Genomic DNA, 16,293 nt, shown 5'->3' with positions numbered 1-16,293 from the left:
GTCGTTTCTTTCTCGCATAGTGATCAGCTGAAGCCCGATGCTCTGTAACCCCCGGGTTCCTGCAAAAACAGACAAGCAGTTTTTTATCAACCTTAAATTCAGTTGAGCTTCTCCACTGCAGCAAAATAGTCACAAATACATGTTTCTATCAGACGTATTTGCGGCTAAGCGGGACTTTGTATACAGAACGGGTACCGCAATACACGTTGTATAAAAAATAAAAAGGACTGTTGCGAGGAAAGTAAACAGTTTATGACCCCTGTGTTTCTGCTTGTGTGCCATTTTTGTTGTCTAACAGAGTTCCTCTTGCAGTGTAGCCTGTGTACTAATTGGCAGAATATTAATGAAGGCATCTTTTCTTTCGGTAAGTTTTTGGGGTCCTATACACGCCATATTGCAATGTACAGGCGGAAAGAGAAGTTTCTTGACCGTGTGGAAAACAATGACGAGTGTTCTTTGTTTTTTTTCATCCACCCTGCATGTCAAGACCACAATGAGCAGGAAAAAGACAAACGCGCGTTCGGCGATCGGCGGTATGTTAGAGCAATGTGACTTCTAAAAAGGTAGTGAATATGTTCAATTTGAGCGGTACAAAGATTTTTGTGGTGATAGCGCACTGAATGAAAAATTCACAGGCGGTGCTTAATTATGATTACATATATCCTACGATACCATCGTAAGACATGCTAGGTCGTAGCTGCCCTGGCAATAAATAATTAGCCTTGATAGTCATTTAGCACCCTATTTAGCCGATATAATGATTTACATCCTTAATATTTATATAATAATTGTATGTTATATTACACATTAATGAAGCGCTGCATAGGAGTCATCATACAACTCCTGGTACAGTGGTGCATTGCGACCAATCAATAATTCTGCTGTCACCTGCCAAGGTGATGTACACTTGTCAAGTTCTAGTACAACCGCATATCAAACTATCATACAACGGCGTTTCAACTCAGTGAATCCTTAGTGTTTGCACTGTTAAAATATGCCTTCAAATACTACCTCTAGTGGCGACGGAAAGAGCTTGTCGCCTAGCTGCAGGCTGGCGCTCTCCTCCTTGGTCCGTTCCATTTGTGGGCTGGGGCTGCGTTCGCCCGGCGGGGATGTGTTGCTGCTCTGGACTAACATTTGCAGAGTGCTGGTTATGCACTTGTCCCTGCACATGTTGCTCATAGCGGTCGCCACCACCACCAGCAGCTGCAGCAGCCGAGGTCTCTGGAGGATCCGGCTCGTACATATTGAGGAGCAGCTGAGCAGCCGGGGATTGTGGTTCTAACGTGTAAAGAAAGGTAGACACAAAAATGTAGCAGCCTTCCTAGGAGCCGCTTTTCATTCGCACAGATAAGTAATGTATATCGTCTGTTAATTCTTACAAACCTCAGTATTTGCATAATTAGTTGAGCCCACATTAAAATCAGCGTTATTATGGTTGCCAATCGTCGCCCTTCGCTCTGCGAACTCCTGACGCTGTGGTTTACTTTCAGTTATTAAGCATGCTAAGTTCCCTCTAAAGGAACCCACGGAACTAAATTACTTATCGGGCTTAAGTCCTTAGGAGTCACCATAAAAATCATGCGGTAACCGAAACCCGAAACGATGCGCAGCGCCTTTTCTTAGGCGGTGGGCTTGCTTTGTTATAAAGTAAGCGAAGCCACTTTCCACAACCACAGTACGGCAGCCCGCAATCGTGTTTCACGCTTTATAACATGTGAGTACGGCTTTTCATTCCTGCTGCTGCTTCATCGAGAAATGTATTTTTTTTTATCATTCATCCGAGGCCGGCCGCGCGGCACTGACGATGATCGACTCGGTTTTGAAAGACTGCATAAGCTTTCTTTCATTTCGCGTCAATTGCCTTTTTATGTTTGTGCTGTTTTATTTACGAGCCATTCTAGACAGCACGCAAACTGAAAAAATCAACGCAGTTTGATTTGCCAATTTTTGCGCGGGTTATTTTTGGAGGCTCGCAGCCAAAGCAAAAAAACAGTAAGGACATCCACAGTAATGATGAGTGAAGTGAGCCCTAAAGACTTTCAGTATGAAAAGCTCAGGCACTCGACTGCTCTGACGAATCGAACGTATTTACAGTGCATAGAATACCCGCAACAATTACCACTCATAAGCGTTTTTATATTTCAGCAGAGAAAATCAAAACCTAGAACATGCAAGGTTAGACACACACATGGTAAGACTTACGATGCGTTGATTCAATTTCGCAACTTCGGTCGGCAGCCACGCTAGGATTACTGCTGCAGCCAGTCGTTTCCTGCACCAAAGTCGCACCTTCCCGTGGACCCGTTAGGGACACGGAAACTGAACACTCAGCTGTTGCGGGCCGTTTTCTGTTCATAATGCCCCCACTTCTTGGGGCTATCCTTGGCTCATAATTGATTGTCCGAACGTAGTCGGAGAGGTCTTGGAGTATCTGCTCTTTCTCCGCGTATTGCTCTTCAGTACCAGACCTGAATAATGTGAAAACAGCATGCACGTTAATTAACGACTGCCTATCAGTGTGCCCGGCATTTAGTTGTGCAGAAATAAAACTCACTTTTTCAGGGTCTTGGCGTCCTGCTGTCGCCAGTATCCGATTAGTAAATCCACGCGGTCTTTTGCTCCACGCAGAGTAAGTTCGCGGCCCACCGCGTGGTTCACGACGCGCACAACTTCGATCCACTTATGGTCATCTCCAAACGGCCTGGTCGCTGCCACCTCCCGCAAAAGACACAAGTCTTCCTCAGTTGTGAAACATCTCCGCGCTTTCTTAGCTTGTAAACGGGCCTGAGCTGTGGTCGCCGTCGACAACGCAGCAGCGCCGGTGCTTGTGTTGACGGCTGCCATCTTGAATACCCATACACGCCCGCGCGCTCTTACGCACGCTCGCGCGCTGCCCATCGCTCCGCTGGAGAGGGCTTCCCAACGGGCGTAAGCTTCGCTCCGTAAAAACGCTGGCCGGCCCAGGGATGTGCGCATGCGCAGTGGCGTCCGCGCTCGTCCGCTCCGCTCCGCTGGCCGTAAAAACGCTCAGCTAAAACTCTCTAGTGCCGGCTACGTAGCACTCGTGCTGAACTCTCACTGGTTGGTGTAGTGCCCGTGACACGAAGGCAAACAGCGTTCTGCACGACTACGCAATCATCTGAAAAGGTAAGCAGTACTCGTGCATTATCCGAAGCATATAATGCTGGAACGGTGACCTGTCGTACTGCTGCAGTATTCGTGTTCAATGCTATAAAAAGCGTTTAAGGCGCTTTTGTTGTCGCCGTGGTGAGTTGCTCTGCCAAGAATAGTCGCTGTCGGTACTTGTTTTGGCAAAGGGGATGCGACCGTGCGTGCGCTAGCTTTGCATGATTTTGGTATGCGCATGTTTGCGCGTTTTGTCTCTTGTTGAGCACAGATTTGTCCTCGTATATGCCTCGTTCTACGCGTTTCTGCCCATGCTTGTTCACACCACCGCGCACGTTTCAAGGACTGGCACTTTGGCTGTGCGTAAAATGTATGATTGTCTTTCAAGATAGCGTTAGCACTTTGAGGGGGATTGAAACACTTTTTATTCGCCGCGGTTTTTGCTTGGCCCTAGACTGTTGAACCTTAGGTCGTGGGGTCGATCCTGATGGCAGTAGCCGCATTTAGATTTAGGTGAAATGAAAAAAAGAATGCCCCTGTGCTGTGCGATGTCAGCTCACGTTAAGAAATTCTAGGTGGTCTAAATTAATCCGGAACCCTCCAATACGATCAGTGCCCATTTTCCGCATCTGAATTCAAACCCCACTATAAAGAAAGCACTGTCTCAGGTTGCAGTTACCAACGAAAGTTATTTTCCGGCCGTCAGGATCTAATTTTGAAATGAGTGTGTGAAGATTTTTTTTATGATACCGATAGCGTTTCTGGCTACCCAGAGTATAGGATCTTGCATTTCGATCACTCTGCTGTTTGAAAATTTGTTTCTGAGGAAAACAAGTGACGCAATAATTGTCTCAGTTATTACGTTGTTTATCTACGCTTTCGAACGCAGATTTGTTTTGCTCATAGCTAGATTCCTTTACTAGTGCTAGGGGAACTGATGCATTTTAAACAGGGTAGTTTTCCTTTGTATTGAGGCGTATACTTAGGCAAGTATATTTTTCCTGATCTTTTTACATTCATGTGATATTCACTGTTGGACCGAGTTCGCATGCTTGTTTTTGTACTCCTGTCATAGTGATAATGGGAAATTGGTATCCGCAGGTGGCACATCTGTCTTCCAGTCCGAGTCAATGGCATGGATTTTGTGGCCACCAGATGGAGTCAAAAGCTGTGTTGTAAGTTGTTACTGCATTGTGCTTTGTTCTTGTGGTTGCCATGAAATGTTCTCTTACTTTCATTGCTCTTTTCCTTAATGCTACTGCTTGGAGCAGTTTGGATAGCTCTGGCCTGATATGTTTACATGTTTATATGAGTAATATTAGTTGGCTATCAGAATGGGCCGGTTGCAGGCCATTTGAAGTTTTGCATTCAATATTGCTTGTCTTTTAACCGTTGCATTCTATGCATGAAGTGCGAAATGTCTGCATGTTTTTGGCTGCATTATGTGATACTATTTGACTACGAATATTAACATTATGATGCATGTGTGTTAACTTAAATATGTGTTTTGATGCCACTCATCGCAGGTCACAGATGTAAAAGAAAAAGTGCACACATGAGAACTGGTTTCATTACTGCTGCCTTGTTTTTGCTAAGCATGGAGAGCTGAGCTAATTGATTCTGGGTAGAATTATGAGACATCATTCCAGTGTACAAAAACACATGAACGAAGAGAGTAGACTCCATAGACCCCATACTTCAACTGAGGTTGATTCCACAACATGAGCTTTTTACATGCAAAGTGGTACTAGTGACCCCTGTGGCTGAAAAGTGTTTCCTCGACCAGGTAACAATTATTCAAGGTTGCAAAAACAAAAACATAGGCGTAAGGTTAGCTTGTCACTCAAGTTGAATGCATTGGCGTGACTAAACATTGCCTACCTGGCTTACCCAACACACATTTGCGTTGAGATAATCTATTTCTTTTTCTGCCTGCCTGCTCCAGTCGCCTTACTTCGGCATTGACGCTGTCACGACTCTGTGACAGCATCAATGCGCAAGTAAGGAGACTGGAGCAGGCAGTTTTCACAGGAGAAATTGTAGCCTTAGTGGTAGAAAGCCAGGTTCGAGAGATGAAGTGTGCTGGGCAGCGCAAGCCGGAAGACAACGCACATTCGCAACAGTGACCTGTCATTGTGCCCTATTGCCATCAGGTGTCACACAGCCTCAAGAAGGCCAGTGACAAACACGATGTACATGTCGTATTTTCAGCTTGGGAAAGCTGGGATGCATGTGCCACCTGATAAATGACGTTACGAAAAAGCCTGCCTACAAAACTAAGCACACCAAACCCCTCGTTAAACATGAGGTTGACATGGTGTACAGCATCCTCCTTGCCTGTGGCAAACATTACATTAGACAGACAAGGCTTGCGTCAATGAACGCTTGCTTTAACATTGCAGGACAGCTGATTCATTAAGTGGCAGAGGTCATTTAGCTGAGCACATTCGCCTTTGCTCGCACAAGCGAGCATGCAAGGCGTTTTTGAAAGAAACACATGCCTTGTGCAAGTTTACCACTTGAAAGGGCTGAGAAATTTTTTAAGCCTTTTGTATCTCTGCTGAAAAAGAGAATTACGTCAGCAGCCCTTCTGCAGCGCTCCAGAAAAAGAAATAGATTATCTGGAGGCAAATATGTTTGTTGGGTCAGCCAGGTAGGTGATGCATAGGCGTGCCGATGTGTTGAATGTGAGTGGCAAGATACCTTTACCCCTATGTTTTTTGTGTTTTGGTTTTTGCCGTCCTGAATAATTGTTATCTGGTGGCGGAAATACTTTTCAGCCCCAGGGATCACTAGTACCCCTTTGCACATAGAAAGCCTGTGTTGTGGAATAAACCTCAGTTGAAATATGGTGTCCATGGAGTCTACTCTTCATCCGTGTGATTTTGTGTGCCGGAATGATGTCTCATAATTCTCCCTTGTTTTCAGTGAATAAGGAGGGCTTCTGGTGTCTCTTTTTTTGTATGTGATGGTTATAACAAAGTGGCTACCCATAAACTGTCATTTTGGGCTTAATTGAAGGATCCTTGGGAATTTGTTTGACAGCATATTCCATGGGCACTTTCTTGAGAAAAATCAGTTATTTGTTACCCATTTCACTGCATTAACCATTGCTTCTCATCATGTCTCGAAAGGCATTGATAAGCACAAGCTTTCGAGTACCTGAGGGCTGTGTGAGAAGCCTTCTGACATACTTTAAACTACTGAGGATATCTGAAGACAGATTTTACCAATAATTGTTAGCCAATCCAAACCTCTTGGTTCTATCCCTGACAACCAGAAGCTGACCTGTCAATAATTAAGGCTGGAAACTGTTCTGATCCCCAAACTGTTCTCCTATTTTATTGATGTGCATTTTGCATGAACTGTTAGAGCACGAAATGAGTCCGCATATTACTTGCCACCATAATTCAAACTAATATTTCTCTACCAGTCATCACGGCTCCCATTCTCTTTACTAATGTGCAATCCAACTTTTTGAATTCACAACAGATTTTCACCCAATTTTAGATTCTTTATTTTAGGCAAGTGTCATCGACTTGAATTTCTCATAAAGCTTTTCATGTTTGTCATTATAACCTTTTAGCTACACTCTCATGCTTGAGCCTTCATTCTTTGATATTAGTGTAGATTCATTGCTTCCTGTTCTACGGCTGGCCTTAAAAAACTATTGTACTTCTTCTCTTATGAAGCCCAGCATATCAATATGCAAAATCATAAGGCGTCCCTCATCCTGAGTCACTTTGGGATGTTAAACCCCCATAAACCAAACCAAGCACATTACTAAAGTACATTAATATTAGCCATTCAATAACAGTCTTTGTCTTTATGTCCCAACCTTGTCTTTATGACTGCATTATTCAGAAGGATGCCCCAACTATCTCAGCTACTCTGACTGTATTGACTTTTGCAAGACGGATGAATGGTCTTGTTTGTAATTCATCGTGTCAAAACAGCTCAAAGAAGAGAAAGATGAGGAAGGAATGCGACGGTGCGAGTGCTGACTTTCAAGAAGGTTTATTGGAAAGCACATCAAAATATATACACTGTGGCCTAAAAAAAGAATGAAGAAAGGGCGCCTTGTAACATTCACTTTGGATCTGTCAAAAACAAAACGAAAGTTGAATATGAAGCATTTAAGAGCATGAACTCTTTCTTAGGGAGCGATAAAGAAGGTGTGTTAACACATTGATTGCGTTTTTTCTACAATTTCAGTGGCCTCGATCATCTCATGCACAAACTTTTCTGTGTCTGTCTAGCACAATGCAGCACAAGAAATTACGCCTCGCAGCATAAAGGATGTGGCAAACGATCGCAGTCGCGACAGTGAATAATCAGATTCCCCCTGCTAGCTTTGTTCACATCGTAACGGTGGTCTTTTGACCTCTCATTGGCACCTCTGCTAGTTTCTTGCTGAAGTTGATACATTAGCCAGATGGTTCAACTTTAGATTATTACATAGTTTCTTGGCTCTGGACATTGCTATTAACAAATCAGCTGTTGTGTGACACTTGAACTCAGAATTAACTGCCTCCGTTGCCTTGGACAGAAAGACGCCTTTAGACATGACCACAAAACCACCTTCTTTATCAGCAGTTGAATGCGATAGGGCCCACCGTCTTAAACCCGTTACAGTTCAGCCTGCGGGCAAGTTCCTGGCATGGTTCAAACCACGACACCCCATCAACCAACGCCCCCTGAAACACACCTGTCACGCTCAGGTCCAGGCACAGGAAGGCAAGACGTCAAAGTATGGCAAACAGCTCCAGAATAGTCCTCTTCGAAGGAACAATGACAAATTTTGGCCCGTATATGCTTCAAGCAGCAGACGAGGCAGCAACTCAGTGTCGACATTGTGCACCTTGTTTTCAGACACTCGTGCCTTGGCTTCTCTGCTCCGGGCTAGTGAGCGCAAAGTGGCTGCAAAGTGGCATTCCAGATGGCTTTCACCTGGTCAACGGTGCGTGACACCGTCAACCAGCCACTCCCTGGCTTGTTTTCAGGCACAAGAGTTTGACAACAAGGTGCACACCTTCAGCTTGGAGTCGCTGCCTCGTCTGGTCCTTGAAGTGCTTATGGACCAAAATTTTCCGTTCCTCCGAAGAGAACTATTGTGGAGATGCTTGCCATGGTTTGACGAGTTGCCTTTTCCACGCACAGACCTGAGTGTGACAGGTGTGTTTCGGGATGTTTTGATGCAGTGTCACGGTTTGAACCCTCTTTATGAACTTGCCCACAGGCCGAACTGTGTCGTATTTAAGAGGGTGGGCCCTCTTGCTTTCAACTGCTGATAAACGGTGGTTTTGTGGTCGTATCGAAAGGCGCCTTTCAGTCCAAGGCCACAGATGCAGTGTATTCTGAATTTGAGTGCCACTTACTATCTGATTTGTTAAAAGCAAAGTCCAGTGCCAAGAGACATTAACAATCTAGAGTTTAACCATCAGGCTAATGCCATCAACTTCAGTAAGAAAAATTGTCCAGCTATCTTCTTTACCGCAAAGACCCATAAAGGTGACTGCTCCTTGAGGGTTGTAGTTTAAGAGAATGGAACCTGTCAGAAACAAATCGCCTTCTCTTTGCAACATAAAATTAAGTTGCTGAGCATTGATGACTCCTCTCGTGTAAGATCTGCAGAGAAAGTAACGCAGTTTCTACACAATAACTCTCGCACCAGTTTCATGGGGTGCTATGTTGACATCAAGGATGTATATTACGCCATCCCTCAATCAGGATCAATAATGTCTTGAAGAATTCATTAACCTAAATGGAGCAGTGGCATTCCAAACGTCTCAGGCGCCGCTGTTACGTGGCTTATTGCAGGATCTCCAATCCTGACGAAGCATTGTCTAAGGTGAGAGAGGAGTTCAGTCAAAGCCTCAGTCCACTTTGAATCACCACTGAAATTATAGAGGATAATATGTCATCACATTTATCGGATCTCAATCTTGGGTGGTTACACTGTTGGGCTTACGAGCCAAGGGAAAACAAGCTACTTTTACCATTTTCTTCGGTTCAGTCTAAGCTGGTCAAGAGGTGTCACTAACCTTTGCTTCAAAAATTCCTTAATGAAATCCTGTTTGATTGCCATGACATCCAGTTTTGCCCAGCTCATACGCCGTTTGTCCTTTACTGGATATTCAGAACCTTTGTCAGTGTCTAGCCGATTGCTTTAAGCAGAAGTTGAAACATTCCTTTTGTGCCCCCGTCGAGACTGTAACTCCCAAAAGGAAGTTTGTACCCTATTGGAAAAAAAGGCAATGATGTAAATATTGGAAACCAACACTGGAAACCTTGGTGGATTATGGTAATGGAAAATATGTTGGAATGACTGGGCTTGTTGGAATGACTGGGCATGTTGGAATACCTGGGCATGTTGGAATGACTGGGCATGTTGGAATGACTGGGCAGGTTGGAATGACTGGGCATGTTGGAATGACTGGGCTTGTTGGAATGACTGAGAGATGTTGGGGCAGGGGCCATGTGGCAATGTTATGTCTGTCGCAATGAGACAGCAAATTTCAAAATAGATGAAGCTCCTACAGCCAGTTTTATTTTGTGTTCATGCTCCTCTTGCTCTTCTTTAGCCACTCGTCAATGCAGCTGGGCCCCATGAAACAGCCTTGTTGATGTCCCACCGGTGCATGAGGGCTTGGGGAAACTGGGCGATGCACTCTGCAGGAAAGATTGAAATGAAAGAATTAGGATCCACAAGTTTTTATTCTTGCCAGTATTAGAGTGCTAAAAAAGTAAACTCCGTATTGTGGCCACAGGAATAAAGTGAGCCTAAATCAAGAACCAGTGAAGCTATTCGCACTCAAAAAGAAAAATAATTTCAGGTTCTTATTCAATATATCATATGCTCGTCGTTAAGTACCATCATCAGCAGCATAACTAGCACCACTGCAAGACAAAGGCCTCTCCTATATCCCTAAACATAAGCCTGACGTGTGCCATAATGAGCAAAATAAAAAAGCCATCGTTTTTGTCCTCTGAAGGCTTTTAGTGGGGTATTAATAAGAGGGACAATATAAAGGTAACATCAGAAGTGTGACTGCAGTAGCACAGCTGAGATGTCGCAGACGATACACTACGAAAAGAGGCATACAATCCATTGATACATCAGTTGCAAAAAATAAAAACAGCAGCAAAGAAAAGGTAAAACAAACCAGTGTCAATGCTCCAAGCGATATCACTTATTTCCATAATTTTGAGGGACCACATGCAATGAAAATGTGGTGAGGTAGAGTCACAAGCGAAGGCCATTCTGTTCTCGATTTAATTATTACTAACTCTATGCAGCTGAATGCTTTTTCTGGTGTTTTATCTTGTGTTAGTGACCATCTCCCTGTGTTTGCTTGCATTGAGAACGCTAGTACAATAGGAAGTAAGTCCACATCAATCACATACCAAGCTATTACAGAATCATCATTGAAATCCTTTAGGGATGCGCTCATGAAAGTATATTGGAGTAAGATAGCTGAACTTCATGATGCAAATGTTGCCTATAATACGTTTGTCGATTGCTTTAAACAGATATATCACGACTGCTTTCCTCTTGTAACACGTGTGAAAAGTCGCAGAATCCGCAAGCCATGGGTAACGCCAGAGCTTCGCGGAGAAATACAAATGAAAGACAAGCTGTACAGAAAATGTTTGAGCAGCCGGAAGGTTGAGGACCTTGCGGTATTTAAGAAATATAGGAACAAATTGACTAAAAAACTGCGGTCTGCACGAACAGCCTATCACGTGTCACTTCTAGATGTTAAGAATGCTCGAAATGGTGTACTATGGTCGAGATTAAATACACTTCTGCAGCGGGACAGTTCACGCACTGCATTAACAAAATTAAATATTGATGGAAAGGAAGTTTCTGGCGTCGAACTGGCTAATGTATTCAATACTTTTTTAACGAGCTTGGCTACCCGTGCTATAACACGTGCTGCCGGATCTGACGCTTGCAAATATGTACGAATTCAGAATGATGAAACAATTTTTCTGCACCCAGTCACAGTAGACGAAGTAGTGTCGGTGATAACAAATCTTAACAATAGCAGTAGCTGTGACATTGATGATATCCAAATACGGCCAGTCAAGCATGTAGTTGACATAATTGCTCCCATACTTGCTCACATCTTTAACATCTGTTTAGAAACTGCAGTTTTTACGGAAAAAATGCAATTAGCAAAAATTGTTGTTCTTTACAAAAAAGGAGATCGCAACGCCCTCGTCAACTACAGACCAATCTCTATTTTGCCAGTGTTTTCGAAAGCATTTGAGAAAATGCTGCATCTAAGAATGTCAAATTTCATCCATAAATTTAACTTGCTAACACCATTTCAGTTTGGCTTCTGCAAAAGCAAATCCACTGAACTTGCATTACTCCAACAAAAGGAATATATAATAAAGCAACTTGAAAACAAATCTATTGTCATTGGTGTATTTGTGGACTTCTCATAGGCTTTTGACCTGGTAAATCATAAAATCTTACTCAATAAATTACACTACTATGGTATCCGAGGAAAAGCGCTCTCATTGTTAAGTTCTTATTTGTCGTTTAGACAGCAAGTGGTGTACATAAATGGTATACAGTCTGAACCGAAGCCGCTCTTCTATGGTGTCCCCCAAGGCAGTACGCTAGGGCCTCTACTCTTCAATATTTACCTAAACGATATTGTCAACATTAGCGATAATACAAAGTTTTTCATCTATGCAGACGATACGAGCGTATTTTTTTCGGGTGAAAATGTTCATGAACTTATCAAACAGTGTAATGCCACAATGAAAGCTCTTGAGGTCTGGTCTGCAGTTAACCTGATGCAAATAAATGAGAGTAAGACCAAAGCTGTCATATTTAGGCCGAAAAATAAAGTTATCCCACTGCACTATAATATTATATTAAACTCGCGGGCTGTAGAAATTGTTGAGCAGTTTAAATGCCTTGGGGTCATATTTTCTGCCAGTATGTCATGGGATTATCATGTCAATTATATCTTGAAAAAAATAGCTCAAATCACTGGTGTTATAGGCCGTCTAAAATACATACTTCCCACAAAAACTAAGATGCTGGTATACAATTCAATATTCAACTCGCATTTAAACTATTGCCAGTTGGTGTGGGGCACTACAACATTCACTAACCTTGAACGTATTCATTTAATGCAAAAAAGATATCTCCGAAATGCATATATTTTACCGTTCCGACATCCCAGTGCAGCTTTCTTTTGTCATTCCAGAGTTATTAAAGCACATAATCTTTATAAATATCGCCTCAGTGTTACTTTTAAAACAGAAATCAAGAAGAATGTAACAAATCTTAAAAATTTTGCAGAACTAAGGAAAAAAGAATCAGTCTATCCACCAAGACGTGGCGAAGAATGGACAGTGCCAACACCTCGACTAAATCTTGGTAGGGAATGCCTTCAGTACACACTTCCATCTCTTCTAAATAGGTATATCCACATTAACCTCGATTTGTTTTCTTTTTCACGTCATGAACTACATAATTTGTTTTTGCATAACATTGTTTAAGTTTCATTATGTATACATATTGCTGTTTCGTGTATTCTCCGGTGCTTCCTTGATGTGCTTGTTTTTTAAAATTGTATAAACTCTTGTGTTGCCTCCCTGTCAATAATTAGGATTGTAGACTCGTCAAGCTGCCCAAGGGCAGCTTTTTTCTACGATTCCTCCATCTGTAGTGCTAGATGGGAAATAAAATTTGATTTGATTTATTCTTCAATGGGAGCAGGAAAAATTTCTTGATTTAGTTGTGATGGCATCCTGGTCTGAAGCGGGGCAGCAACATTTAACATTAAGTTGTGGAAAAGTATTGTAGAGTATATGGAACACACCTAAACGAGCGATTTCCCCTTTTATGCAGTGATGTCTGGTGGTCAAATGAGATGACTGATTACACATATGCAGTGATGTGATTGGCTGAAGCCATTTTGGAGCAGCTTTTTGGAGCAGCCAAAAGGGAATTTTGTAGCAGGGAAACAAGCTTTTGGAGCAGCTCAAGGCTCATTGCCAAGTGAAAAAATTGACTTTGCGAGAAGTAAAATAGTAAAATAAGGAGGAAACCTTTGGGAACAAAAAGGCCGGTTGGTTGGTTTATGGGGTTTAACGTCCCAAAGCGACTAAGGCTATGAGAGACGCCGTAGTGGAGGGCTCCAGAAATTTCGACCACCTGGGGTTCTTTAACGTGCACTGACATCGCACAGTACACGGGCCTCTAGAATTTCTCCTCCAAAGAAATTCTAGCCGCCGCGGCCGGGATCGAACCCGCGTCTTTTGGGTCAGCAGCTGAGCACCATAACCGCTGAGCCACCGCGGCGGCGGAACAAAAAAGGTGCTGTTCAATAGGATGTTAGGGGCATTTCGATGCGAGCAAAATGCAAAAACACCCGTGTACTCAGATTTAGGTGCATATTAAAGAACCCCAGGTGGTCCAATTCTGGAGTCCCCCACTACGGCGTGCCTCATAATCAGATCGTGGTTTTGGCAATAATTTAATTAAATTAGAGGCAATTGTGAAACATCATATGTTGGCCCAAATAACTAATTTTAGAACTTCAGTGTCATGTAATCTTTTATGCGACCAAGTATAGATCAGCCCTGTGTTATAGCCGCCAAGCCCCTATAGGACAGCAGTTATAGATGGACAACAAGGAATTCACTGGAACTTTTATTTAAAAATGGCTAGAATGCAGATCACAAGCTTACAGAAAAACAATGAGAAAACACTATCAACGTTTCGAACTGAATAATAATTATGTACACGACAGCACAACTTTTCGGTTTCTTGGCCTATCAAAAAGCAGCGGACCTATTCTGTGCCTTTTTTTCTGTGAGCAACATCATTCAGTCTTTGACTGCAAAATACTGCCTAGTTGGCTGCCTTAGGCGACATTTTGTCAACAGCAGCTGAAAGCCTTGTTTTCCCTTCAGCAAGCAAGGCCTGCCCACTTGTGCTGCAGCCTTCCAAGCACGTCATTGTCCGGTAGTTCGACTTGCCCTACACGCGAAGTGTGCAATGGCGATGAAGATCGATGTCGACGTGAGGGTTGATGTCACTCGCAATTGTGGGGCACATAGACGTTTCAACCTCGAGATATTAGTTTCGCTTTCGGAATGTGAAAATACGCGTTTGGCGCAGCTTTGGCGCAGAATAACAAAAATGTAGCAGGATGTAGCAGGTTTTGCCTTTTGACGCACATCGGCGCAATTGGCAAGCTATCACATCACTGCATATGCTGTACCAAGTGTCACTGTTGGATTAAAGGGAGTTGGTGGCGTAGCATCAAACAGTTTGGTGCAAAATTGAAAGAGCTAGGGAATACTTCAGTTTGGAATCAATAAAATTTTTATGCATAAACTGCGCAGCATGGCAAGAGCACACAGATCATGACATCTCCTGATAAACCCGAGTGCCCTTGTGGTGCCAGCAGCATGTATCGTGACATGCTCCAAGTATGTGGGGCTGCATCTGGTTAAGGTTTCTCCATACCATTAACCCTAGAGGTGGGAAAGGAGGTCAATACGTTGTGACAAAACAATGCAGACAAGACAACGACAACGAAGGAATAAATATGATGGCATGAGTGCTGACTATCGCCAATGTGTATTGGAAACCACGTCAAAATATATACACTGTGGCCTAAAAAAACAACGAACAAAGGGCACCTTGTGTCAACCACATTGCATGAGTGTAAAACAAAACAAAAACTGACAAAGAAGCATTTAAGAGCATGAACTCTTCCTTAGGAAGCGATAAAGAAGGTGTGCTAACACAGTGATTGCGGTTTTTTTTTAAATTTCAGTGGCCTCGATTATTTCACGCACAAACTTTTCTGTGTCTGTCAGGCAAAATGCAGAACATGAATTCCGGTTCACAGCGTTTAGGATCTGGCAAACAATTGCAATTGCGACAGTGAATCATCAAAGTTCTCCCGCAAGCTTTGTTCACATCGTCGTGGTGGTCTTTTAAACCTCTCAGTGACACACTTGCCTGTTTTCCCAATGTAAACATAGCCGCATTTCAAGGCGTTCGAACACACTATGTCTTCTGTGCAGTGCACGAAGAGACTCTGACGGATAATCTCGGTTGACTACAGGTACTGAAACTTCATAGGGTTAGAAAAACAATATCGACGCCAACTCGACTGCCTATTTAATCGGTGCGACCAATTGTGGATGTAGGGAAAGGTACGTACAAACTTCCTTTTGGGAGTTACAGTCTCGACGGGGGCACAAAAGGAATGTTTCAACTTCTGCTTAAAGCAATCGGCTAAAGACACTGACAAAGGTTCTGAATATCCAGTAAAGGACAAACGGCATATGAGCTGGGCAAAACTGGATGTCATGGCAATCAAACAGGATTTCATTAAGGAATTTTTGAAGCAAAGGTTAGTGACACCTCTTGAGCAGCTTAGACTGAACCGAAGAAAATGGTAAAAGTAGCTTGTTTTCCCTTGGCTCGTAAGCCCAACAAGTGTAACCACCCAAGATTGAGATCCAATAAATGTGATGACATATTATCCTCTATAATTTCAGTGGTGATTCAAAGTGGACTGAGGCTTTGACTGAACTCCTCTCTCACCTTAGACAATGCTTCGTCAGGATTGGAGATCCTGCAATAAGCCACGTAACAGCAGCGCTAATAGTTTTTTTTTTGCAAAAACAAGCTATTCTGAAATGTAATAAAGGTGGACTGAAGGTATGAGCTTAAAAGTGCGACAAAATTATTCACCAAAACGCCTGAGACGTTTGGAATGCCACTGCTCCATTTAGGTTAATGAATTCTTCAACACATTATTGATCCTGATTGAGGGATGGCGTAATATAAATCCTTGATGTCAACATAGCACCCCATGAAACTGGTGCGAGAGTTATTGTGTAGAAACTGCGTTACTTTCTCTGCAGATCTTACACGAGAGGAGTCATCAATGCTCAGCAACTTAATTTTATGTCGCAAAGAGAAGGCGATTTGTTTCTGACAGGTTCCATTCTCTTAAACTGCAACCCTCAAGGAGCAGTCACCTTTATGGGTCTTTGCGGTAAAGAAGATAGCTGGACAATTTTTCTTACTGAAGTTGATGGCATTAGCATGATGCTTAAACTCTAGATTGTTAATGTTTCTTGGCACTGGACTTTGCTTTTAACAAA

General features: G+C 43.0%; 1 long non-coding RNA gene across 1 annotated transcript in view; it reads left to right on the top strand.

The window, feature by feature from the left end:
* The first annotated feature begins 3,047 nt into the window (after positions 1 to 3,047).
* LOC149356414 (uncharacterized) overlaps positions 3,048 to 16,293 on the top strand; it is a 33,775-nt gene continuing 20,529 nt past the window's right edge. The window contains exons 1-2 of the long non-coding RNA XR_016289811.1: positions 3,048 to 3,150; positions 4,231 to 4,304. This is a non-coding gene — a long non-coding RNA (uncharacterized LOC149356414). The remainder of the gene's footprint in view (positions 3,151 to 4,230; positions 4,305 to 16,293) is intronic.

The sequence above is a fragment of the Amblyomma mixtum genome, chromosome 3, assembly GCF_055824585.1.
Source record: "Amblyomma mixtum isolate Tamu chromosome 3, ASM5582458v1, whole genome shotgun sequence".
In the NCBI taxonomy this organism is placed as follows: domain Eukaryota; kingdom Metazoa; phylum Arthropoda; class Arachnida; order Ixodida; family Ixodidae; genus Amblyomma; species Amblyomma mixtum.
Note: the sequence above shows the minus strand (reverse complement) of the source record. Positions and strands in the feature narration are given on the sequence as shown.